Source organism: Aquarana catesbeiana, linkage group LG13 (assembly GCF_042186555.1).
Source record: "Aquarana catesbeiana isolate 2022-GZ linkage group LG13, ASM4218655v1, whole genome shotgun sequence".
Classification (NCBI taxonomy): Eukaryota; Metazoa; Chordata; class Amphibia; order Anura; family Ranidae; genus Aquarana; species Aquarana catesbeiana.
In genome coordinates this window covers 2,880,386-2,908,073 of record NC_133336.1, presented here as the reverse complement: position 1 = coordinate 2,908,073, position 27,688 = coordinate 2,880,386, and the positions used below count along the sequence as shown (strand labels likewise).

Below are 27,688 nucleotides of genomic sequence, written 5' to 3'. Positions count from 1 at the left end.
CTGGAGTTTTCTCTTACTTCCTATTCTGTTAAGAAAAAATAAAAATAAAAAAAATCCCCCAAAACGAACATATGTTTCAGTTTAGTATTAGCAAGATAGATAGATAGATAAAAGGATTGATAGATGGGTGGCTGGATGGATCAATGGGTGGATGGATAGATGGATGGATGGGTGGATGGATGGATCAATGGGTGGATGGATAGATGGATCAATGGGTGGATGGATGGATCAATGGGTGGATGGATGGATCAATGGGTGGATGGATAGATGGATGGATGGGTGGATGGATGGATCAATGGGTGGATGGATGGATCAATGGGTGGATGGATAGATGGATGCATGGGTGGATGGATGGATCAATGGGTGGATGGATGGATCAATGGGTGGATGGATGGATGGATGGGTGGATGGATAGATGGATCAATGGGTGGATGGATAGATGGATCAATGGGTGGATGGATGGATCAATGGGTGGATGGATAGATGGATGGATGGGTGGATGGATGGATCAATGGGTGGATGGATAGATGGATGCATGAGTGGATGGATCAATGGGTGGATGGGTGGATGGATGGATGGGTGGATGGATGGATTTATTTATTTTATTTCAGGTACTTATATAGCGCCGTCAATTTGCGCAGCGCTTTACATCTACAATGTACATTCACATCAGTCCCTACCCTCAAGGAGCTTACAATCTAAGGTCCCCAACTCACATTCATACATACTAGGGGACAATTTAGACAGGATCCAATTAACCTCCCAGCATGTCTTTGGAGTGTGGGAGGAAACCGGATGGGTGGATGGATGCATGGATGGATGGATGGATGGATGGTTGGGTGGGTGGATGGATGGGTGGATGGATGGATGGATGGGTGGATGGATGGGTGGATGGATGGATGGATGGGTGGATGGATGGGTGGAGGGTTGGGTGGATGGATGGGTGGATGGGTGGATGGATGGATGGATGAATGGTTGGGTGGGTGGATGGATGGATGGATGGATGGATGGATGGGTGGATGGATGGATGGATGGGTGGATGGATGGGTGGAGGGTTGGGTGGATGGATGGATGGATGGGTGGATGGGTGGATGGATGGATGGATGGATGACTGCATGGTCGGGTGGATGGATGGGTGGATGGATGGATAGATGGGTGGATGGGTGGGTGGAGGGTTGGGTGGATGGATGGATGGGTGGATGGGTGGATGTGAAGATATAGACAGACTGACTCACAGGCAGGTATAGGGTACGTCACTCCCTATTAGTACAGTGTGACGGAAGGGTCTGTGTGTCCTTTTTTAGTCTACAGTAAACATCTATTAGCCGACACCTGTGCCCTTTGATGGTGAAATAAAAGCCACACCAGGTGAGGAAAGGCGTTGGCTCCACACCAGCCAACCAAACGGGCGTACATTGTCGGTGAATGGAACTTTAAAGGTTGCGGATTTGTTGTAACTTGTTTTGGCTACACAAGGTCATCATTATGTGAAGACTGTAAACTGCTCTTACTGTTCTTCATGTTCACAGCAGACACGACACACCGAACTCCGAAACTGGAAGATTAAAGGGGACCTGTCATGTCAAACTGGGGGGGGGGCATCAGTGAGAGCGCTGATCTGAATGTCTATTGTGCTTTAGAAAAAATTATTTACATAAATACAGTATACATATAACATCGCACATTTCCTTCCTTCCTCCCTACCCCCCTCTTCCTCACCTCTCTTCCTTCCTTCCTCTTCACCTCCTTTCCTTTCTTCCTTCCTCTCATTTTCTTCCTTTCTTGCATCCATCTCTTTTCCCTCCCTTTCTTCACATCTTCCTTCCTTCCCTACTTTCTTTTTTTCCCCTGCCTCTGTTTTCTTTCTTAAGAAGGATCCCTTTATATAATACGTTTAATCAGATACAAAGATCCTCCTATACTTGTCGATAACTGACCCCATTCCAGTAATGCATTGTTCCTGCACCTGCCCCTAATCTTGCTCCTGCACCTGCCCCTGCTCCTGCCCCTGCTTCTGCCCCTGCACCTTCCTTCCTCCCTTTACTTCTCCCTCTCTTCCTTCCTCCCTCCCCACCTCCCTTCCTTCCTTTCTTCTTTCTTTCCTTCCTTCTTCTTCCTTTCTTCCTTCCCTTTTCCCTCACTTTCTTTCCTTCTCCCTTCCTTCTTTCCTTCCTTCCTTAATTTTCTGCTTTTCTTTCCCTGCCACGGCACCTGCCCCTGCTCATGTTCCTGCCCCTGCTCCTTCCTTCCTTCCTTCCTTCCTTCCTTCCTTCCTTCCTTCCTTCCTTCCTTCCTTCCTTCCTTCCTTCCTTCCTTCCCTTTTCCTTCCTTCCTTCCTTCCTTCCCTTTTCCTTCCCTTTCTTTCCTTCTCCTTTCCTTCCTTTTTTCCTCTGCCTCTGTTTTCTTTCATAAGAAGAACCCTCTTTATATAATGTATGTAATCAATTACTCCTTGCTCCTGTTCCTGCTTCTGCTCCTGCCCGTCGCAGCTTCTGCCCCTGCTTTTGCTTCTGCCCTTGCTCCTGGCCCTTCTCTTGCTCCTGGCCCTGCTCTTGCATCTGCCCCTGCTCCTGCCGAAGCTCCTGCTTTTGCTCTGGCCCCTGCTACTGGTCCTGCCCCTACCCCTGCTCTTGCTTCTGCCCCTGCTCCTGTCGCAGCTTCTGTTTTTGCTGCTGTCCCTGCTACTTCTCCTGCCCCCACTCTTGCTCATGCCTCTGCTACTGCTTCTGCCCCTGCTCTTGCTTCCACCCCTGCCGAAGCTCCTGCTTTTGCTCCTGCCCCTGCTTTTGCTCCTGCCCCTGCTCTTGCTCTTGCCCCTGCCCCTGCCCCTGCTCTTGCTCTTGCCCCTGCCCCTGCTCCTCCTCCTGTCCCTGCCCCTGCTCTTGCTCCTGCCCTTGCTCTTGCTCCTGCTCTTACTCCTGCCCTTGCTCTTGCTCCTACTCTTGCTCCTGCCCCTGCTCTTGCTCCTGCCCCTGCTTTTGCTCCTGCCACAGCTCCTGCCCCTACCCTGCTCAGGGACAGCTTGGCAATATAAGTCACATAATGTGAGAGAAGTGATAGACTCTAGGGAGAAACTGGTGGCCGTACTTACACTTTGCTGGGAACACCTGCCTGGGGTTCATTAAAAAAATAAAGACAAAATCCTAAATGACAATGAGCATTTGTAGCAGACAGAAGAGGGGAAAGCAGGAAATACATCCTCAATGCAGGTAAACATCCTATAAACGCGGCGGCGATGTTGGCGAGGTTTATGTTCCGTTTTATTCCTCATCTACCCTGGAGAATTTCTGCGGAAGGAAGAATTGCGCCATCATTATTTCCCAGGAATGGACCTGCGGCGGGCAAAAGCTTTGAAATGTGATTTTAGAGAAATATTTTAAATGTTCTAAAGAAAAAGGGAAAAAAAAACAAAAAAAAAACCGCTGGTGGGGCCTTTCAAGTGATAATTAACTTTTTTGAAAACCTGGAGCGCCGCAGACAAAGACGTCCATCATATTTATTAAGAAATATCTTCCTCCCGGAGACGGACGGACGGAGGGCTCCGCACATCGCGGCTCTGCGTCCTTCCTCGGAGGCGATCCTTCAGATTTTTTTTTTTTCCGCACACAATGTTTCATTATTTTTTTGTCTCTTGAAATGGAACTTTTTTTTTTTTTTTTCAAGTTTTGAAGTTGAATTGAAAATCAGAGTAAAGTGTTCAGAGCTGACACTCAGAGCGGGATATAAATCACTGTGGGGGGGGGTTGTGTTTTTCTTTCAGGAATGCAATTACATCGGTTCAAATAAAACTTGAAAGAAGGCTACAAGTTTTAAAATGTACTGCCTTCTCCGGAGCAGGCTAGAAGGAATGTCAAGCAGTCCAAATATGCTAACATCCACATGTGGCACAAGGCAGGATTACAAGGGAAGATTTCTCCTCTTTAATGACCAGGTACTCAAGAATTCAGGTAACAAGGCCGGCTAAATGGACTTTAAAAGGCCATTAAACCTCCATTACAAGCTGGAGAGTATTTATTTAAAGTGCATTTCTGGGCAACAAAAAAAAAGAGGGGGGGGGGGGGGTTGTATTTCTGTGCAGTAAATGCACATCTTTCCATGTGTTATCCCTTTAAATACACGGCAGGAAATCCAGCGAGCTCCCAACTTCCTGTTTGAGGTGACAACACGGCTCTGAAATTCCAAGCAGGGTTGTCAGCCCCTCCCCACCCTGCCTGAACTCCGCCTATATCCCGCCCCTCTCTAGCTGCGTACTTACCCTCCAACATGTGAGCACTGAGTATAGCAAAGGGCACGCCCCTGCCACGCCTACATTTATGCAGATCATGAAGAATTAAAGGATATCTAAAGGTTCGTTTTTAAAAAAACAAAACAAAAAACAAACAAACAAACATGTAATACTTCCCTCCTCTGTGCAGTTGGTTTTGCACAGAGTGGCCCCCCCCGATCCTCCTCTTCTGGGGTCCCTCAGCGGCGCTCCTGGCTCCTCCTCTTCTCGAGTGCCCTGTTGGAGAGACGCTTTCCATGCGGGCAATTTCTGCGGGCACGCTCCCGTGTCCTGCTGCTATGTCCGTTGACACAGACAGCAGGACTCGCCCCCCCCCCCCCCCCCCCCCCGGCTCCTGCGTCATTGGAGTCAATGGCTGCGCTGCTATCAATCTGTCCAATCAGGACCTGAGCTGGACCTGCTGTGCTCGTCCCCGTCGCTGGAAAGATCGGGTTCAGGTAAGTAAAAGGGGGGCTCTGGGGGGCTGCTGCCCCCTCTGGAGGAGGTTTTTCACCTTAATGCATAGAATGCGAACCACAAGGGTTTACAACCCCCTTTAAAGGAGAAGTACGGGGGAAAGCTTGTTTGGCTGGACTTCTCCTGTGGATCACAGGGGTGCAGTTCGTTTTGCACTCCTGTGACCTGTTTTCCAGCAGAGAGCGGCTGAAGTCCGCTTTCCGCTGATGTCACAGAAGTCGGTCCAGGCTCGGGTGTCATCACATGTCTGGACCGGCACCCGGCTCTTTATTTTTATTTTCAAAAGCCGGGTGCCGGCAATTGCAACCACAAGTCATTTTAAATGTGACTTGACGCGCTTTTTTTTTTTTTCTTTAGAAATGTTATTTTTGCTGCAGCATGTTTTATGCATGCTACAGATGCGCCACTTTACATTCAGACTAAGGGGACCCCCGTGATGGGCAGGGGGCTTCCAGCAGATCCCCACAACCACAGCCCAGGGTTGTGCGGAAGAGACCCTTGTCCCCGTCAACATGGGGAAAATGTGCTTCCGGGGTGGGTGCTGAGTGCTGAAACCGACATTCAGGGACACCCCCCCTCCCCCCTTCCCAAATAAAGATGATTTCTGATACCTTTTTTTGGCAAATTCTTGGAAAAACAAAAGCAAGCAGTGGTCACCAGTTTAGACAGGTGGGCTATAATGTGCTCCTGCTTTAACTAAGTCACTTACAGTGCCTTGAAAAAGTATTCATACCCCTTGAAATTCCCCACATTTTGTCATGTTACAACCAAAAACATAAATGTATTTTATTGGGATTTTATGTGATAGACCAACACAAAGTGTCACATAATTGTGAAGTGGAAGGAAAATGATAAACGATACAAATAAATATGTGAAAAGTGTGTGTGGGGGGGGGGCATTTGTATGGCGCCCCCCGGAGTCAATACTTTGTAGAACCCCCTTTCTCTACAAGTCTTTTTGGGGATGTCTCTACCAGCTTTGCACATCTAGAGAGGACATTTCTGCCCATTCTTCTTTGTAAAATATCTCAAGCTCTGTCAGATTGGATGGAGAGCGTCTGTGAACAGCAATTTTCAAGTGTTGCCACAGATTCTCAATGTGATTTAGGTCTGGACTGTGACTGGGCCATTCTAACACATGAATATGCTTTGATCTAAACCATTCCATTGTAGCTCTGGCTGGATGTTTCGGGTCGTTGTCCTGCTGGAAGATGAACCTCCGCCCAGTCTCAAGTCTTTTGTAGACTCTAACAGGTTTTCTTCTAAGATTGTCCTGTATTTGGCTCCATCCATCTTCCCATCAACTCTGACCAGCTTCCCTGTCCCTGCTGAAGAAAAGCATCCCCACCACATGATGCTGCCACCACCATGTTTCACGGTGGGGATGGTGTGTTCAGGGTGATGTGCAGTGTTAGTTTTCCCCACACATAGCGTTTTACTTTTAAGCCAAAAAGTAGAATTTTAGTCTCATCTGACCAGATCACCTTCTTCCACATGTTTGCTGTGTCCTCCACATGGCTTCTCACAAACTACAAACAGGACTTCTTATGACTTTCTTTCACCAATGTCTTTCTTCTTGTCACTCTTCCATAAAGGGCAGATTTGTGGAGAACACGACTAATAGTTGTCCTGTGGACAGATTCTCCCACCTGAGCTGTGGATCTCTGCAGCTCCTCCAGAGTTACCATGGACCTCTTGGCTCTTCTCTGATGAATGCTCTCCTTGCCCGGCCGGTCAGTTTAGGTGGACGGCCATGTCTTGGTAGGTTTGCAGTTGTGCCATACTCTTTCCATTTTCCGATGATGGATTGAACAGAGCTCTGTGAGATGTTCAAAGCTTGGGAGATTTTTTATAACCTAACCCTGCTTTATACTTCTCCACAACTTTATCCCTGACCTGTCTGGTGTGTTCCTTGGCCTTCATGATGCTGTTTGTTCACTAAGGTTCTCTAACAAACCTCTGAGGGCTTCACAGAACAGCTGTATTTATACTTTGGTTAAATTACACACAGGTGGACTCTATTTACTAATTAGGTGACTTCTGAAGGCCACTAGATTTTAGTTAGGGGTATCAGAGTAAAGGGGGTGCCATTCAAATGCCCCTCCCCCACACTTTTCACATATTTATTTGTATCATTTATCATTTTCCACTTCACAATTATGTGTCACTTTGTGTTGGTTTATCACATAAAATCCCAAAAAAATACATTTATGTTTTCGGTTGTAACATGACAAAATGTGGGAAATTTCAAGGGGTATAAATACTTTTTTCAAGGTACTGTAAATGACTTAGTTAAAGCAGGAGCACATTGTATCCCACCTGTCTAAACTTGTGACCACTGCTTGCTTTTGTTTTTCCAAGAATTGACAAAAAAAGGTATCAAACATCATCTTTATTTGGGAAGGGGGGTGTCCCTGAATGTAAGTTTGTAAGGGTGGTCAACAAACGGCGTGGGGTCCCCCTTAAAACCCATACCAGACCCTTATACGAGCAAGCAGCCTGGCAGATCAGGAAGGGGGGGGGGCAAGCATGCGCCCACCATCCTGAACCATACCAGGCCACATGCACTCAGCACAATCCCCATGTTGACGGGGACAAGGGTCTCTTCCCCACAACCCTGGGCTGTGGTTGTAGGGATCTGCGGGCAGGGGGCTTATTGAAATCTGGAAGCCCACTTTAACAAGATTCCAGCCCCTTCCCTATGTGAATGAGTATGGGGTGAAATAGTATCCAATCAGTCTGGAATCTTCTAGATCCCGATAAGCCCCCTGCCCACATACCCCCATAACCACTGGCCAGGGTTGTGGGGATGAGGCCCTTGTCCCCATCAACATGGGGACACGGTGCTTTGGGGTGGGGAGTCAGAGCCCCCCTGCCCGAAACCCCCCCCCATATTGAGGGCATGTGACCTGGTATGGTTCAGGAAGGAGGGGGCGCTCGCTCCCCCCCCTTTTCTGACCTTCCAGGCTGCATCCTCGGATAAGGGTCTCGTATTGATCTTGGGGGGGGGGCCCACACAGTTTTTTTCTTTTACCTGCAATTTTTTTTAATTATTCAGCTGTCAGCGGGGAAGCCCATTGACAGCTGATGGCACATCGGTTGTTAAGGACGCCGGCTTTCCGGCCCCGTTTCTTAACAACCAGCTTTTACAAAGCTGTGCCCAATCAGGGTGCAGAATGCACTTTGCAGGGTGGCTGTGTCAGTTTCATTCCGGGGGAAATGTAGTGGCCTGGAATGAAAGTGCCCGGGACCCGGGGCAAACCTGCAAATAGCGGGACTATCCCAGGCAATTCGGGAGACGTGGTCATCCTAATGGGGGCGCAACCTCTCCTGGGTTGGTGCAGCCACCCCCTGATGAGGTGGATGTGCATGATCAGGGGGATCACTGTCTCTTCCTAATTCTTGAAGTGGCCCCCTGATGCATCCATACCACCACTAAGGGTCTGGACCCAAGATTCTAGAAGAGACAACCCCCCACCCACCCACTGACATAAGTAAAGAAGATGGCGGTGTGGGACCTGGCATGCAGCGTTGGATTGGCAGATTGCAAAACTGGGGATTCACTAAGTGTGCTCATGTGTATTTTGAGGATAACCCAGGAAAGAAGGGATATTTTTATAAAATGACAGTGAGGAGGGATTTGGGGGGGGTAATCCTATAGGGATGTGAGCCGTCAGTTTGCACACGTACTGGAGCCAAATGGTATATCTGTCACCCGACGCACCACAGCCATGCTTGGCTGCACGACCTGAACCTCAGCGTACAAGGTGGAACCGCTTGACTAAGTTGCACTTGAAGTTTGCAATGCTTCAGCGATTTACTGTCTAAACATATCTCCGGTTACGCTGGATAAATATTGCATGGCGGTGAATTATTGAAGGCCTAGAGCGGGAATTTATGTGAATAAATAGCGTTCTACATGGCGGGTCAGAGGGCGACCATTAACACCACCAGCGTTTAGCAGATTATTTACTGGCACATCATGTCTACCTGGACAAGTGTCCCCATCTACGGTATAGAAGGAGGTGTAAATGGAAGATATTATTCATCGGGTCCAATCAGACCAAAGTCTATCTGGCTGGACCTGGCGATGAGAGGATCGGTTCGCTCCAGATCGGTGAGGACTGCGGATCGGTTCACTCCAGATCGGTGAGCACTGCGGACCGGTTCACCCCGAATCGGTGAGGACTGCGAATCAGTTCACCCCGGATCGGTGAGGACTCCGGATCAGTTCACCCCAGATCGGTGAGGACTGCGGATTGGTTCATTATGGATCAGTCATGCCTACGGATCGGATCACCATGGATCGGTGAGGACTGCGGATGGGTTTACCCTGGATCAGTCAGAACTGCTGATCGGTTCAACCCGGAGCAGTCAGGACTACGGATCAGTTTACCCTGGATCGGTCAGGACTGCGGATCAGTTCCCCCTGGACTGGTCAGAACTGCTAATCGGTTCACCCTGGATAGGTCAGGACTGCGGATTGGTTCAACCCGGAGCAGTCAGGACTACGGATCAGTTTACCCGGACTGGTCAGGACTGTGGATCGGTTCACCCCGGACCGCTCAGGACTGCGCATTGGTTCCCCACGGATCAGTCAGGACTACAGGTCGGTTCCCCCCGGACTGGTCAGGGCTGCGGATTGGTTCACCCCGTATTGGTCAGGACTGCGGATCGATGAGAAGCTTCTGATGTATAGGGTGGGCTCTGATGTGATGGGGGGCTTCTGACGTATAAGGGGGGTCTGATGTGATGGAGGGACCTCTGACATGATGGGGGATCTCTCATGTGATGGAGGGCCTTTGACGTGAAGGGGGACCTCTGATTTGATGAGAAGCTTCTGATGTATAGGGTGGACTCTGGGGCTTCTGTTGTACAAAGGAGACTCTGATGTGATGAGGGCTTCTGTTGTATAGGGGGAGCTGTGATGTCATGGGGGGCTTCTAATATATAAGGAGGACTCTGATGTATGGGGGACTTCTAATGTGATGAGGGGCTTCTGATGTATAAGGGGGGCCTGATGTGATGGGGAGACCTCTAACATGATGGGGGAAATCTGGCCTTATGGAGGGCTCTGATGAAGAAGGCACTCTGATATGAAGTTGTTTTAATCAAGGCGGTTGTGTGCTGCTTTACACCATAGCCAAAGAACAATTCGATCTGTACAACATTGAGAAAACCATAGGCAATCTGGCCTTAGACCTGAAGGCTTCATTGCAGCAAATCAGACTTCTCTGTGGAGGTTCCTGGTGATAAGAGAGGTCCTCCGTAGTTTTCATGCCTCAAGGCAAACAAGCTACAGGCCATTGATACTCCAGATATCACAGCTGTGAAAGCATGTTCTGGTCAGCTGAGCCTAGCCTATGATGATTGGTCGAAGCTTGGCTCATCATGTACTCTACACCAGCGTTTTGTTTTAGTGAATTTATTTTAAAGCAAAATGTAATAACAGCGTAGATGTATCCCTAGGCAGAGAACATGGCTGAACTTTCCTGGTTGCCTGGGAAGACCAGGAGAACGTGTTGCGGGAGAGTTCTGTCACACGGATGGCTTCCCCTTAGGCCTAAACAACTTCATAGGCTCTCTTGATCTCGGAGGAGAAGATGTGTGAAGTGTGTTAGGACAAGCCGCCGGCTCCTCATTGTTTGATGAATTACCATTATCCAGGGTGTGTTCCCTCAATTTCCAGGTTCCTTTAAAGTTCACAAGACTTCAGTTCCTTGTTTTTTTTTTTTTTCTTTTACAGCTACTTTCCCTTAATTCCAACGACTCTTAAAGTGTATCCTTTTTTTCCACTCTGAAATTATCTTCCTGGGCAGGTACACCGGCGGTTACAACGAGGCACCATGATGTCACGTGTGAAAAATCTGGATTGTGAAAACTGTGCCAGGTCATGTTGTGCCCATCAGTCTGATGGCCGGATCAATAATGGGAACCTTAGAAATACAGAACAAAAATGGAGGAATGAGTCCTGGTACATGTATAGTACCAGGTCCTGGACAAGGTCACCTAGAGCCCAGGGCGGACATGCCAAATTGTAATCCCCCCCCCCCCCCCCCCCCAAGATCCCAAGATGTATGAGCATTATGAGCATTATGTGTCAGTGAAAATCCCCCCCCCCCAAAAAAAACAAATCGAGCCCTAATCTGCATACCCCTAAGCATAAATTCCCCCTCCTCCCAGTACAAATCCACCCCCTGCTAAAAACCCCCTCCCAGCACAAATCTTTGCCACCCCCATTCCCCGTAACTCAAATCCATTCTCTCTCCATATGCTGCCCCCCAAATTCCCCCTATCAACACAAATCTCCTCCCCTCCAAACTCCAAATGGTGCCCATGCCTTTAGTGACCATGCAGCTTGGCGCAGGACCTGGAAGACAGTGTAGTAGTTGTGCCTTATTAACACAAAAACCTGTATGGAGTGAAAAGGGTGAGGGCGCCAAGCCATGAGGGTTGGCCCAGATGTGATGTTTCATTTGTCACAATAAAAGGGTTCACCAAACGTTGGCAACTGATGCATTTTGGGTTTATACACAAATTTCCCTTCCACCACCACCGAGCTTGGAGTCCAGTGCTGCATCACCCAAATAAATTCCTGACCCATCCCAACCCACTCATCTTTATATTAAAAACTGATGTAGCACCCTCCTCTAGTTAGGTTGTTAGGCTAAATGTAGTTGTTGGCCTCATTGTAGAGAGTGGAGCGGTGATCTATTGTTTCTGTCTGGTCAGGGCTTCCTAAGCTGGGTGTTTGATTTCTCTCACCTGCTTCTGGGAGAAGCTTCCAGGAAAATAGGACAGGGAGGATCAAACACTCAGCTATGAACATTTATCATTCCTCAGCCATTCCCTGGAAAGGGGCGTCCAGAAGGTGACTGTGGAGATGATAAATGTTTGGGAGGCCTTTCCAGTGTGTTCTTCCTCTACTATGAGGATTCCAGTTCTCCTGGGGGGAGGAAGCTAGAGTGTGCTGAAGAACTGCAGTCAGGCTTCAGCAGGTAATGGGCTGAGGGCCTGGGAAGATTACTAAAGGGACTTTTGCTAGAAGGCACTGTCCTGGAATCTTGGTCTGGAGAAGGATCTTTATCTCCCTCACTGAGGATCTACCTGTGGAAGCTGGCTGGCAGACAGCTCCTTGGAAGTAAGGACCTTTGTTTGGGACTTTCATGTGTTCCTGATACTATAAGGATTTGTGCTAAGAAGTCTATCCGTCTATTGATTCTAATATAATTTGGGGTATCCTGAACCTTTCCCTGAACCCCTCTCCTGATTCAAGTTATTCATCAATAGACTAAAAAAAAAAAAAAGACATCCCCTAGACTGAGTCTGTATGGTCGGTGTTCATGGAACTGTGCTTGTGACTGGCAGCCTCTGGAATAGCAAGGGGGAACCTGGGTCACCCTCAGAAGCCCGTGTGGGGGTGAGTGCTACACTAAATTTTGGCTTTCAATACAAGTGGAGTATTATGCAGATGTAGCACCCTCCCAGATAGGCTACTAGGAGAATTAGAATTGGATAGTTTTCATTTTTGTGTGGCTCCACTGTAATCACTAGAGCAGTTTGCGATTGCTTTGGGCTGTTCTGGACTCTGCAGGCTTAATTGCTCCCCCCCCCTGTCTTCTGGAAGATTCCAGAATACAGTGGGTTGGGAGGATGAAAATCAGTAGTCTTAATACTTATGCTTTCTTAGCCAATCCCTGGGGGGAGGGTGCTCAGTAGGTGGCTGGGGAGTTCATAAATAGTCTAGGGCCTCAGACAGCCCAGTAATTGTCCAGGAGGAGAAGCTGCCTTTCCAGGCAGACTAGCTGAAGGTCCCAGCTTCAAGTTCTGCTGAGCTGGGGGAAGGCCTACTTGCTGAGACCTGGTGCAGCTATACAAAGGATTTTCTTCTGGGGATCCGGTCGGGAAGGTTGACTAAGGAAAGTCTTTGGATATTGGAAGGTGGCATCCAAGTATCCAGAATCACTGTGAGCACAGACCTGCATGCTGGATCCTAGTGTCTACTGCTGCTACTGCAACCCCTTGTAAAGTTTGCCTGGCCTGGGACATTGCATACGGTGTCTCAGTGCTGTCCACAGCTGGGGCGACCACTGAAGGCACTGTTCCAAGGGGTAGCTACAGAGTGAATAGTGTTCTTTTTTGCTACTGCTCAGGGTTCTGGAGTATCCCCAAGCTACCTACATCCTAACCCCCGTTATTCAGAAATATATTTAAATAAAAAGCAACCCCTAGACTGTTTATTGAGCCTTAAGATTGAATGTTACCATCTGCCTGGCTTCTACCACCCTGAACCGGAGAAGGAACCTAGGGAAATTCAGTGGTCCTTTGGGGGGTGAGCACTACACAGGGCCCCTTACGTATGTCAGCAGCTGAGGCCCCTAAATCATGTAGGTTGCCCTCCAGTGGTGTAGACACCGGATGTGTCCGTTTGTTGGTAGTACGGCATTGACAGTCTTCCTGTATTAGCTCTGCCTGGGCCGAAAATCCAAATACTGCTGCCTCTACTCATATTATCATTAGGACTGGAGTTGTTGTGATATGCGGGGGTGGCTTCCGCCCATGCAGCATTGATGACGATTAAACTAGGCTTGGAAGAATCACACCACTCGTAGGAAATTCCTGTGCGTGATCCGTGGATTCAGCCCTCTTGTTGAAGCGACGAATCAAAGCTTTTGTGCAATACAGGTAGAAGGCCAAATATGCTGCAGGGGAGCATGCCCTTACCTGCTTACTTCCCTCCTTTGTTGGCTTAAGACAGGAAAACATGTAAACAATTTCTGAGCACATGTGGAATATTTCACCTTCCCAAATGCGACGTGCGATGCTGGTTTATTTTTCCTTCCTGCGATCCCCAATCCAACCTGCCAGGTCCAGCTGCTCATTAGCATGAAATATGGCCTCCCCAGAATGCCAGGCCGCGGGTTCACATGCAAACATGACAGAAGCGTCATTTAAAATAAAGAAAAATACACCTTAAAATGTGGATTATTTGTTTTCTGTAATGAAACATGTGGATACAATATTGTGTGCATCTTCTCAGAGCTTACATTGCTCATACATGATGACCCAGAACCGGCCAAAGACATCAGTTGGATGTTGGATGTCGGGGGGGGGGGGGGGGGGAGGAAATAGAAGATTTGTTTTCACTTTGCATGGTGGCAAACAAGGATGCAAATTCACACAGGGGGCAGCGGTATGGGGCTACCGCATTGTGCACCTTTATATCACAGTGAATCTGAGCCAGGCCTACAAAGTGGTCAATGCAGCTTTCCCAACCAGGGTGCCTCCAGAGCTTGCTAAAAGCTCCTTCACCAACAAGAAATTTCTGCCCCTCCAATGTGTAACCACTGACCACCAACCCACTGATCACCAATGTGAGGGACATTCTTCCCACTGATCACCAATGTAAGGGACATTCTTCTCACTGATCACCAATGTAAGGAACATTCTTCTCACTGATCACCAATGTAAGGAACATTCTTCTCACTGATCACCAATGTAAGGAACATTCTTCTCACTGATCACCAATGTAAGGGACATTCTTCCCACTGATCACCAATGTAAGGGACATTCTTCTCACTGATCACCAATGTAAGGGACATTCTTCTCACTGATCACCAATGTAAGGAACATTCTTCTCACTGATCACCAATGTAAGGAACATTCTTCCCACTGATCACCAATGTAAGGAACATTCTTCTCACTGACCACCAATGTAAGGGACATTCTTCTCACTGATCACCAATGTAAGGAACATTCTTCTCACTGATCACCAATGTAAGGAACATTCTTCTCACTGATCACCAATGTAAGGAACATTCTTCCCACTGATCACCAATGTAAGGAACATTCTTCTCACTGACCACCAATGTAAGGGACATTCTTCTCACTGATCACCAATGTAAGGAACATTCTTCCCACTGATCACCAATGTAAGGAACATTCTTCTCACTGATCACCAATGTAAGGAACATTCTTCTCACTGATCACCAATGTAAGGAACATTCTTCTCACTGATCACCAATGTAAGGGACATTCTTCCCACTGATCACCAATGTAAGGGACATTCTTCCCACTGATCACCAATGTAAGGGACATTCTTCCCACTGATCACCAATGTAAGGGACATTCTTCTCACTGATCACCAATGTAAGGAACATTCTTCTCACTGATCACCAATGTAAGGAACATTCTTCTCACTGATCACCAATGTAAGGAACATGCTTCTCACTGATCACCAATGTAAGGAACATTCTTCTCACTGATCACCAATGTAAGGAACATTCTTCTCACTGGTCACCAATGTAAGGAACATTCTTCTCACTGGTCACCAATGTAAGGAACATTCTTCTCACTGATCACCAATGTAAGGAGCATTCTTCCCACTGATCACCAATGTAAGGGACATTCTTCCCACTGATCACCAATGTAAGGAACATTCTTCTCACTGATCACCAATGTAAGGAACATTCTTCTCACTGATCACCAATGTAAGGAACATTCTTCTCACTGATCACCAATGTAAGGGACATTCTTCTCACTGATCACCAATGTAAGGAACATTCTTCTCACTGGTCACCAATGTAAGGAACATTCTTCTCACTGGTCACCAATGTAAGGAACATTCTTCTCACTGATCACCAATGTAAGGAACATTCTTCTCACTGATCACCAATGTAAGGAACATTCTTCTCACTGGTCACCAATGTAAGGAACATGCTTCTCACTGATCACCAATGTAAGGAACATTCTTCTCACTGATCACCAATGTAAGGAACATTCTTCTCACTGGTCACCAATGTAAGGAACATTCTTCTCACTGGTCACCAATGTAAGGAACATTCTTCTCACTGATCACCAATGTAAGGAGCATTCTTCCCACTGATCACCAATGTAAGGGACATTCTTCCCACTGATCACCAATGTAAGGAACATTCTTCTCACTGATCACCAATGTAAGGAACATTCTTCTCACTGATCACCAATGTAAGGAACATTCTTCTCACTGATCACCAATGTAAGGGACATTCTTCTCACTGATCACCAATGTAAGGAACATTCTTCCCACTGATCACCAATGTAAGGAACATTCTTCTCACTGATCACCAATGTAAGGAACATTCTTCTCACTGATCACCAATGTAAGGAACATTCTTCTCACTGATCACCAATGTAAGGAACATTCTTCTCACTGATCACCAATGTAAGGAACATTCTTCTCACTGATCACCAATGTAAGGAACATTCTTCTCACTGATCACCAATGTAAGGAACATTCTTCTCACTGATCACCAATGTAAGGGACATTCTTCTCACTGATCACCAATGTAAGGAACATTCTTCTCACTGATCACCAATGTAAGGAACATTCTTCTCACTGATCACCAATGTAAGGGACATTCTTCTCACTGATCACCAATGTAAGGGACATTCTTCTCACTGATCACCAATGTAAGGGACATTCTTCTCACTGATCACCAATGTAAGGAACATTCTTCTCACTGATCACCAATGTAAGGAACATTCTTCTCACTGATCACCAATGTAAGGAACATTCTTCTCACTGATCACCAATGTAAGGAAATGTTTCCTTCTTTTTTAACATGGTTAAATAGTTCTGTCATGTGACCATGCATCTCTTCTTCTTGATAGTCGGGGCAGGGTTACAGGACACTGTGTGCCTGTATTCCATAGTCTGTTCATCCTGAGGCAAGATGCAGGCTGTGATTGGGAGGGGTTTGTTCAAGATGTAAGCTGTGATTGGTAGGGGGTGTATGCCAGAGGCAGACTGTGATTGGGAAGGGGTGCGGTGGCTGAACAAACTAGCCAATCCAGATGCTATCTATCTGCACAGTGTCCTGTACCCGGTGGCATACCAAGAGGGGTGGCGGGGGGGGGGGGATGGTCAGTCCGGGGGTGTGCAGTGCGAGATGAGATTGCAACAGGGCCATCATAATGAGGGGCACCCCTGCACTTTCCCAGCTTTGTAAGCATCAGAAGTGCATCGGGTCAGCAGGGGACCCAGCGGTGCGGGGGAGGGCAGCTGCCTGTCTCCACAGTCATCCAATCAGGCAGGCTGTCCCTCTGCGATCTTCAATGTCTCCTATACTGCCCTAACCTGCCCTAACCTCATATAATTCCCTATACAGCCTTACCTGCCCCAAAATACCCTATACAGCCCTATCCTGCCCCTATAATACCCTATACATTCCTAACCTGCCCCTATAATACCCTATACTGCCCTAACCTGCCCCTCTAATACCCTATACAGCACTAACCTTCCACCATAATACCCTATACTGCCCTAACCTGCCCCTATAATACGCTATATTGCCCTAGCCTGCCAAATAATACCCTATACTGCTCTAGCCTGCCACCATAATACCTTATACAGCCCTAACCTGCCACTATAATTCCCTATACAGCCCTAACCTGCCACTATAATACCCTATACAGCACTCGCCTGCCACTATAATACCATATACAGCCCTAACATGCCCCTATAATACCATATACAGCCCTGACCTGCCTCTATAATACCCTATACTGCCCTAACCTGCCCCTATAATACCCTATACAGCCCTAACCTGCCCCTATAATACCTTATACAGCCCTAACCTGCCCCTATAATACCCTATACAGCACTAGCCTGCCACTATAATACCATATACAGCCCTAACATGCCCCTATAATACCCTATACAGCCCTAACCTGCCCCTAAAATACGCTATATTGCCCTAGCCTGCCAAATAATACCCTATACTGCTCTAGCCTGCCACCATAATACCTTATACAGCCCTAACCTGCCACTATAATTCCCTATACAGCCCTAACCTGCCCCTATAATACCCTATACAGCACTAGCCTGCCACTATAATACCATATACAGCCCTAACATGCCCCTATAATACCCTATACTGCCCTAACCTGCCCCTAAAATACCCTATACAGCCCTGACCTGCCCCTATAATACCCTATACTGGCCTAACCTGCCCCTATAATACCCTATACAGCCCTAACCTGCCCCTATAATACCCTATACTGCCCTAACCTGCCCCTATAATACCCTATACTGCCCTAACCTGCCCCTATAATGCTCTATACAGCCCTAACCTGCCCCTATAATACCCTATACAGCCCTAACCTGCCACTATAATACCTTATACAGCCCTAACCTGCTCCTTTAATACCCTATACTGCCCTAACCTGCCCCTATAATACCCTATACAGCCCTAGCCTGCCACTATAATACCTTATACAGCCCTAACCTGCTCCTTTCATACCCTATACAGCCCTAACCTGTCACTATAATACCCTATACAGCCCTAACATGCCACTATAATACCCTATACAGCCCTAACCTGCCCTATAATACCCTATACAGCCCTAACCTGCCACTATAATACCCTATACAGCCCTAACCTGTCCCTATAATACCCTATACAGCCCTAACCTGCCCTATAATACCCTAAACAGCCCTAACCTGTCATCATAATACCCTATACTGCCCTAACCTGCCCCTATCATACTCTATACAGCCCTAACCATCCCCTACAATACCCTATACAGCACTAGCCTGCCACTATAATACCATATACAGCCCTAAACTGCCCCTATAATACCCTATACAGCCCTTACCTGCCCTATAATACCCTATACTACCCTAACCTGCCCCTATAATACCCTATGCAGCCCTAGCCTGCCACCATAATACCCTATACTGCCCTAACCTGCCCCTCTAATACGCTATACTGCCCTAGCCTGCCACCATAATACCCTATACTGCCCTAACCTGCCCCTCTAATATGCTATACTGCCCTAGCCTGCCATCATAATACCCTATACTGCCACCATAATATCTTGTACTGCCCTAACCTGCCCCTATAATACCCTATACAGCCCTAACCAGCCCCAATAATGCCCTATATTGCCCTAACCTGCCCTATAATACCCTATACTGCCCTGACCTGCCCCTATATTACTCTAACCTTAAATTGAGCTGCAGTCGCAGCAAATCACACACTGTCGCTCAAAAGAAGCTCCAACTCCTTTTTAAGCGACACGCTTCGCTCTGCGATTTTGTCGGGGGGGGGGGGGGGGGCCAGAAATAGGATCTGCCCCGGGTGCCAAATGCCCTAGGTACGCCCCTGCCTGTACCTGTATATGGTCAGCCAAAGGATGAAAACTGACCACCTACCACAGATCAGCTTCTGTGCTTTGTGTGGTCAGTTGTCAACAAGAAGGAAAGGTGACTGGCAGGATCAACCAGGTACCTCAGATGGAAGAAGTGCATGAAAATGATAGAGACTAGGAGTTATGAAATACACAAGTGTGAACACAAACATAGAAACAAATATATATTTAGGGTCACATATAACTTCAAAAATCACGTTCAAGCTTTTAAAATCTGTAGCTTTCATTAATAGAATCCCTGGTGATCCCGCCATGTAGGTCTTTGTTGAGGCATTTCCTGTTACGGGATGACAATGATCTGTCCCTGCCTCCCAGCTGTCCTCCTGTGTTGTCACCCTGTCACATGGACTTCCCATGGAGACTGCAAGTGGCCATACCAATGCACATTACACAGGCACATTCCATTGTTGACACCATCAGAAAATCCACCATGGGTAATGCCATGCAGCCCTCATCACAGTGCATATAGACATGAAAAAGATTCAACAAAAAGATAACAAAAAATGGCAGTTGTTTATGATACGCTTTAGCAGAACAAATTTCATTGAGTTTGGGTTCACATGTGCTTTAAGCCTCACCCCCCTCTAGTGCTAGGCCCTCTCCTTGTCTATCAGATTACCGACCAAAGGAAATGCTGTGAGCCGGTACCCCGCGGCCATGGCTAGGTCAAAACCCAAAACTCAGAGCAAGCCAGCTGGTCTCCTTACACGCTTTACAAGGCTTGGCTTTCAGTTTGGACCGGAGTGCACCTTTAAACCATCAAAAGGATGAAAACTTTTCCGGATATATTCCAGGCTCGTGTAACCCACAGTAAATGTAACGATCTCAAATAGGAATATAATGAGATGTCAAACAAGCAAGTCATAAAGATTCATTTTTGAAACCATTTAGAATGGCATTTCTCGGCTTTGTGCTGAACATATGTTGTGAATTGTGTATTTTACTTTTATGAAGTTATAGTTTTAGAATATCAAATGGCATAGCGCGCGTCTTATTACCGGCACATGGCCTCGGCTGGGCTTAATAAAACTGCATTAAAGATCTCAGCCTTGACTTCTCTGTGATGATGATTAATTCGATGACTGTAACATTAAGTAATACAAAATGGCTTGATTTATGTCAAGTGTATATTAAACTTGAAAATGAGAAGGAAGGAATGATTTGCCGCACGTTGACTCGTGCTCCATTTACTGATCCGCCAATCAATGGTACGTGTACCAGCTCGTTCTGTCTGTGATACAAAGTGAGAATTTCCTCTTGAGCTGTCCATTCCTCATGGACCTCTCAGGCTATCTGCCAGTGAAGGTTGGTGTCTTCAAATTTTCAACACCTCTACAAAGTCCATCTTGCTGTGGTCCAGCTTCCCATTGAGAGAACTACCCATTATTCAAGAGGTAACAATTAAACAGTATTCAAGGCTGGTTCAGACTACGAGGATGACCCATTCTTCCCCATACCCAGAAGATTGGGGTACATGCAAGAGGTACCATGGAGACGGAAGGAATGATTTGCCACACATTGACCTGCCTGTATTCAATTTGCTGATCCACCAATCAATAGCATATGTACCAGCTCGTTCTGTCTGTGATCCAAGGTGAGAATTTCCTCTTGAGTTGTCCATGCCTCATGGACCTCTTAGGCCATTTGCCAGTCAAGGTTGGCCTCTTCAGATTTTCAGCAACTATACAGAGTCCATCTTGTTGTGGTCCAGCTTCACACTGAGAACTGCCCATTATTCAGAAGGTGACCATCAAACAAATAATCAAGGCTGGTTCAAACTAGGAGGATGTGCCATTCTACCCCATACCCAGAAGTGCTAGGTATTCGCAAAGGCTGCTATGGAGAAAGAAGGAATGATTTTCCATACATGGACATGTTCTCCATTTGCTGATTTGCCAATCAATGGTACGTGTACCAGCTCATTCCGTCTGTAATCCAAGGTGAGAATTTCCTCTCTGGTTGTCTATGCCTCATGGCCCTCTTATGCCATCTGCTAGTCAGAGTCCATCTTGTTGTGGTCCAGCTTCACACTGAGAACTGCCCATTATTCAGGAGGTGACCATTAAACAAATATTCAAGACTGGTTGAAATTAGAGAAACCAAAATGAATGAGTGCTAGGTCAATACTTATCCATACTCATCACATAAATACCAAAATGTGTATAAAATGTGCTCCACACACTTCATGCAGATATATGGTGCTGTGTCAGACAGTGCTCCTCCGTGTCTCCACACTACGATCCCCTCTCAGGCTATAACTCATCAGATCCTTAGACCCAGGTATTAAGTGGGTCTAATAGCACTTTAATAGATTTCCCAAACAGGATAGCTGTATGGCCAGCTCCATTGCAATCCCCTTCATTGCCTTTCCAGCTCAGAAATGAAAAGCCAAACACAAGATCATTGTATAACCCATTTATTTCATAAAATGTCAACAAAATGTAAAATTATTCCACTCACATATATTGGTCCCCAAGCCAACACCAGCAGATTCCAGTAGTGTCCTCTCTCCTTTGAAACTCTCGACCACCTCTCCAGCAAGATGGCGGAATGGTATGCGTTCCACTGTCCCAGAAACTCCTTCACCAGAAGTGACGTCAGGTGCACCGTGTCCCCGCCTCTACGTGTTTCACTGTCAACAGCATCATCAGGAAGATGGCCCTATGGCCACATCACCCTGGACATGCCCGATCTTGTCTGATCTTGAAGGCTAAGCAGGGTAGGGCCTGATTAATACTTGGATGGGGACCACCTGGAAATACCAGGTGCTGAAGGCTTTTTGTTTTTCGTTGGCTGTGTTTTTTCGCCCAATGTGCTAGCTTGGCATTCCCAGGTTCAAGAGGGTTGAGGGCTCCTATGGTGAGCACCTATGGCCACATTACCCTAAATGCACCCGATCTCATCTGATCTTGGAAGCTAAGCAGGGTCGGACCTGGTTAGTACTTGGGTAGGAGACCGCCTGGGAATACCAGGTGATGTAGGTCTTTTGCTTTTCGTTGGCTTTTTTTTTTTCGCCCAAGGTGCCAGCTTGGCATTTCCAAGTCCAAGAGGGTTGAGGGCTCCAACAATGAGCACTTACAGCCACATCACCCTGAATGTGCCAGATCTCGTCTGATCTTGGATACTAAGCAGGGTCAGGCCTGGTTAGTACTTGGATGGGAGGCCGCCTGGGAATACCAGGTGCTGTAGGCTTTTTGCTTTTTGTTAGCTTTGTTTTGCCGCCCAAGGTGCCAGCTTGGCATTCCCAAGTTTAAGAGGGTTGAGGGCTCCAATGGTGAACACCTATGGCCACATCATCCTGAACGTGTCTGATCTCCCAGGGTCAGGCCTGGTTAGTACTTGGATGGGAGGCTGCCTGGGAATACCAGGTGCTGTAGGCTTTTTGCTTTTTGTTAGCTTTGTTTTGCCGCCCAAGGTGCCAGCTTGGCATTCCCAAGTTTAAGAGGGTTGAGGGCTCCAATGGTGAGCAGTTATGGCCACATCACCCTGAACGTGTCTGATCTCCCAGGGTCGGGCTTGGTTAGTACTTGGATGGGAGCAGGGGACCAGAAAGTTGATGAGTATTGCTGTATGCAGAATCCATCCAATGTTATCTGCATGGAGTCTGCATATTCCCACCCATTACTTCTCACAATCCAGAGATGTAGCAGTAGACTTATTGGGCTCACTCCATTGGGCCTACAGTGTGAACATGATGGCTGTAGTTTTTCTGTATTTACATTGGGCTTGTGATGTCCCCACTTTATTTACACATAAAGTTCAGTGGGGAATTCCCTTATAAATTATTTTTTCCCCAATTTTCTATTTACAGAAATTTAGTGAAAATTGCATTCCAGTGGAAAGTGTCAGTGGAAAGTAGCTACAGATTCTTGGTGTGCAGTCAGCATTGTGATGATTCGGTGTCCGTTTCTGTGCTGGGAAGGTGATGTGTTCACTAATAACTCTGGAGGTCTTGTCGCCCTGAAGCCAGACTTTGATGTGTCTCTTGATGGTAACTCGTATTTAGCGTACAGTTGGATGACTTATGTGAAAATGTGGTCGGGTCCATGCAATGTCTCATTCTGAGCCGTCCATAGACCTGGCCACGCACATTGTAACTGGAAGGTGAAATCCCAGCATAGGAAAACAATCAGAATCGGGTCATGTATGCCCCTCCCCCCGCCAAGATAATGATTATGATGTCTTCCAACTCTCATCATCACATTCACAAATTTCCCAAAGTCTGTTCAGTATGAAGAAAAGGGAAGAAGTATTCCACCAGATGTTCTCCAATGACTAGAAGGTGATGGTGGAGAGAAATGTTCGTATGACCCAATATATAAGAATGACTCTGGTGGCCCGTGTCTCCCGCCTTAACTTCATTCATGGCTGTCACATGGCCATCCTAATTTAGTCTACAGCAGCTCTCCAGTACAGACTCATTGCCAACATGCAAGCCCTGATGAAGCCCCCCAAAACATGTTGATTTTTATTTATGTGTCTTGATGAGGAAAATTCTTACTGGACTTTGTGGCGCTCTCATCCATTCAGCGTTCTCTCTATTCAAGACAAAGGGGGCATAAATGAAGTCAGGTTTACAGAAGAGTTTTTATTTTTTCTATAATTTAGAGCTTTAGAATTTTAGCTTTTTCTAGATTTAGAGCCAGTTCACATCACATGCATTCCAGTGCGTTTTTTTTTCTGCATCAAAAACGCATGGAAAGCAGGTTATATGATTCTCAATGGCATAGTTCACACCAGTGCTTGCAGTTCCAGAAGAAAAAAGTAGAACATGCTCCATCTTTCCTGCAGTTGACTGTACTGGAATGCTGTAAAACGCATAAAAAACGCACCAGAACACACCTTAACACACCAAACATGGACTGGAACACACATGTCCATATTTAAGTTTAAGAAAAAAGAGGGGGGGTGCACTGGACTTCATCAAAAACGCATCAAAAAATGCACTGGAAAGCATCTGGATCGCATCCGGTCTGTGTTTCTATGGTGTGAACTGGTTTTTAGTTTTTTTAATTGTAGTTTTTTTTTTAAGATATATAGAGGTTTTTTCTAGAATAGTGTAGTAGACCAGGTATTGATTTGGTTATATTTGGCGTTACAAATACTTATAGCCCTTAAGAAATACCATTGTAACCTCTGGAAATATATACATATAGCCCTGAAAAAGGGGGACCATTGCAACCCCTTGTGTACTCATTGCCCTGAAGAAGGGGGACCTGTCAGAAACCATAAATCAGACCGAGACAGAAGTGCAGTAAAAATCACACTAGTTTAATATCAATAATAGTAAAAGGTAAACAGAGCAAATGGAGTCAAACATAGCCAGAGTTCGTTAACCAGAATGGATAGTCAGACAAGCCAGGACATCAGGAAGCCAGGGATCAGCATACTTCAGGACAAGGCAGGAAATCAGGAAACTGGAGAATCAGCATAGTGGAATAGCAAGCAGGATCAGAAACCAGAAAGGATGTCAGACAAGCAAGTCCTTCACAGGTACACAGGAGAGACTCTCTGATATGTTGACCAGGCGAAGGCAGAGAGGATCTGGACTGAACAGCTTAAGTAGCCAGCAGGACTGACGAGCAGGATATCATCACCAGGTGAGTCACTGTGGAAAGATTAGAGCTGGCAATTAACTGACAGCTGAGCAGCCTGCTCTGAGAAGGAAGGGATGAGCCCAGCCCTAAGGGGACCCTTGTAACCCCCCAAAATATATACTTATAGCCCTGAAGAAGGGGGACCCTTTGTAACCTCCGAAATGATATACTTATAGCCCTGAAGAAGGGGGACCCTTGTAACCGCTGAAAATATATTCTCATAGCACTGAAGAAATGGGACCATTGCAACCCCCAAAAATACATACTTATAGCCCTGAAGAAGGGGGACCCTTGTACCCCCTGAAATGATATACTTCTAGTTCTGAAAAAAGGGGACCATTACAGTCACTGAAAATATCTACTCATACCCCTTAAGAAGGGGAACCCTTGTAACCCCCCTAAAATATATACTCATTGCCCTGAAGAAGGACCCTTGTAACCCCTAAAATGAGTTGGCTTTTTCCTGGTGAATGTAAACAAAACCTTATTCTGACTTTAAAGGTGGAGTGGCACTTTTATTCCCTAACAAGTTTTGGCTTTAGATAAACCTTAATAAAGTGAAGCTCTGCTCACCTCAACATTCGACCATGCACAAACAAATATCACGTGCTATTTTATTTCCCTTGCACCTGATTGGGTATCTATAATGAACACAGCTTCACCTTATTTACTAAGTCAACATAGAGTTTACGTGAACATGCTTCACTCCTTTAGTGGCTGCTCAGCATCTGCTGTCAAGTTGTTGCTCCAAAAGGAGAGCTCAGTACTGGTTCTAATATAGCCCTGATGAAGAGGTGGTGTTTCCTCTGAAACATGTTGGCTGTATGTGTATAACTTTTTTACCAACAATTAAAATGATCGTGGACTCTCTCACCTGGTTTTTGTCTGATGCTCCTTTCTGTATTTATACTCCTTTAGTAGCTGCTCAGCAACTGCTGTCAAGTTGTTACTGCATGAGGCGAGCTCAGTACTGGTTCTAATATAGCCCAGATGAAGGGGTGGTGTTTTCCCGAAACATGTTGGCTGTTTTTATATAACTTTTTCAAGATGATCTTGGACTCTTCCATCCAGTTTTGGTCTGACGCTCCTTTTTGTATTTCTACTCCTTTAGTAGATGCTCACAACTGCTGTCAAGTTCTTGCTCCAAAAGAAAAGCTCAGTGCTGGTTCTAATATAGCCCTGATGAAGGGGTGGAGTTGCCTCCGAAACATGTTGGGTGTTTTTATATAACTCCTTCTTAAATGATCTTGGACTCTTTCACCCAGTTTTGGTCTAATGTCCCTTTCTGTACTTCTACTCCTTTAGTAGCTGCCCAGCAATTGCTATCAAGTTGTTACTCCAAAAGTAGAGCTCAGCACTAGTTCTAATATAACCCGGATGAAGGGATGGTGTTACCCCCGAAACATGTTGGATGTTTTTATATAACTTTTTTCAAAATGATCTTGGATTCTTTTATCCAGTTTTGGTCTGACGCTCCTTTCTGTATTTCTACTCCTTTAGTAGATGCTCACAACTGCTGTCAAGTTGTTGCTCCAAAAGAAAAGCTCAGTGCTGGTTCTAATATAGCCCTGATGAAGGAGTGGAGTTGCTTCCGAAACACGTTGGATGTTTTTATATAACTCTTTTTTAAATGATCTTGGACTCTTTCAACCAGTTTTGGTCTGACGCTCATTTCTGTATTTCCACTCCTTTAGTAGCTGCTTAGCAATTGCTGTCAAGTCCTTACTCCAAAAGTAGAGCTCAGCACCAGTTCTAATAAATCCCTGATGAAGAGATGGTGTTGCCCCCTGAAACGTGTTGGCTGTTTGGCTATACCTTTTTTCATAATGATCCTGGACTCTTTCATCCAGTTTTGGTCTGACACACCTTTTTTTATTTCAACACCTTTAGTAGATGCTCAGCAACTGCTGTCAAATTGTTACTCCAAAGAAAAGCTCAGTACTGGTTCTAATATAGCCCTGATGAAGGGATTTTGTTGCTTCCGAAACACGTTGGATTTTTTTAAAATGATCCTGGACTCTTCCATCCAGTTTTGGTCTGATGTCCCTTTCTGTATTTCTACTCCTTTAGTAGCTCCTCAGCTATTGCTGTCAAGTTGTTCCTCCACAAGCAGAGCTCAGTACTAGTTCTAATATAGCCCTGATGAAGGGATGATGTTGCCTCTGAAACACGTTGGATGTTTTTTTTTTAAATGATCTTGGACTCTTACATCCAGTTTTGGTCTGATGCTCCTTTTTGTATTTCAACTCCTTTAGTAGATGCTCACAACTGCTGTCAAGTTGTTGTTTTAAAACAAAAGCTCAGTACTGGTTCTAATATTGCCCTGATGAAGGGGTGGAGTCGCCTCCGAAACATGTTGGATGTTTTTATATAACTCCTTTTTAAATGATCTTGGACTCTTTCACCCAGTTTTGGTCTGATGCCCCTTTTTTGTATTTCTACTCCCTTAGTAGATTAGTCCCGCCTTTGCGTGCGCCTTTAATATGCGTTGATGTCGTTTTTGCTGCAGATTTAAGACACAGCAAAATATGAATTCCACAACAAAGGGCAAGGAATAAAAGGCAACATTGTTACAAGCTATAGTGTGAATGATGTAGTGATACAAATGGCGGTCTATCAGTTGGCTGTGCGTCCGGTCAGAGATATAGAAGACACATGGCGTGTAATGAGCCCCCTCTCACTATAAGGTCCCAGCGAGCCGCATGAATCCTCCTCCTCCTCCTCCTCCTCCAACAGAAGAACACAGCTGCCGCAGCGAAGTGCCGTGAGGTCTCTCCAACATAAACTGCTCTGATATCCTCCCATCACAAGGTCATAAAACTGATTTATTATAAATACATTTCTCATTTGTTTACAGTGGGAATGTTTTGGTTCGGGGTAATTAGCACATTAGCAATCTCTCATAGTGAGTGCTTTCAGGTGTTCTCAGTGGTGACCGCCGACCATTACCAATCCTAATGGCCTCTTTACCTTAAAGCGGGATCCCCGGACAGATATAAAAGACGCAAATTCAAGCGGTATTAAACCCAAAATCAAACATGTATTACAGTATCTGACAAAAGTAAGTACACCCCTCAGTGACATTTGTGTAAATCTTTTCTTCTCTCTTTTCATGTGACAACACTGAAGAAATGACACTTGTCTACAATGTAAAGTA

General features: G+C 46.1%; 2 pseudogenes; both read left to right on the top strand.

Annotated features, from left to right (window-relative positions):
- The first annotated feature begins 21,799 nt into the window (after nt 1-21,799).
- LOC141120610 (5S ribosomal RNA) lies at nt 21,800-21,918 on the top strand (annotated as a pseudogene).
- Nucleotides 21,919-22,007: 89 nt separating this feature from the next.
- Nucleotides 22,008-22,126, top strand: LOC141120647 (5S ribosomal RNA; annotated as a pseudogene).
- Nucleotides 22,127-27,688: the final 5,562 nt, after the last annotated feature.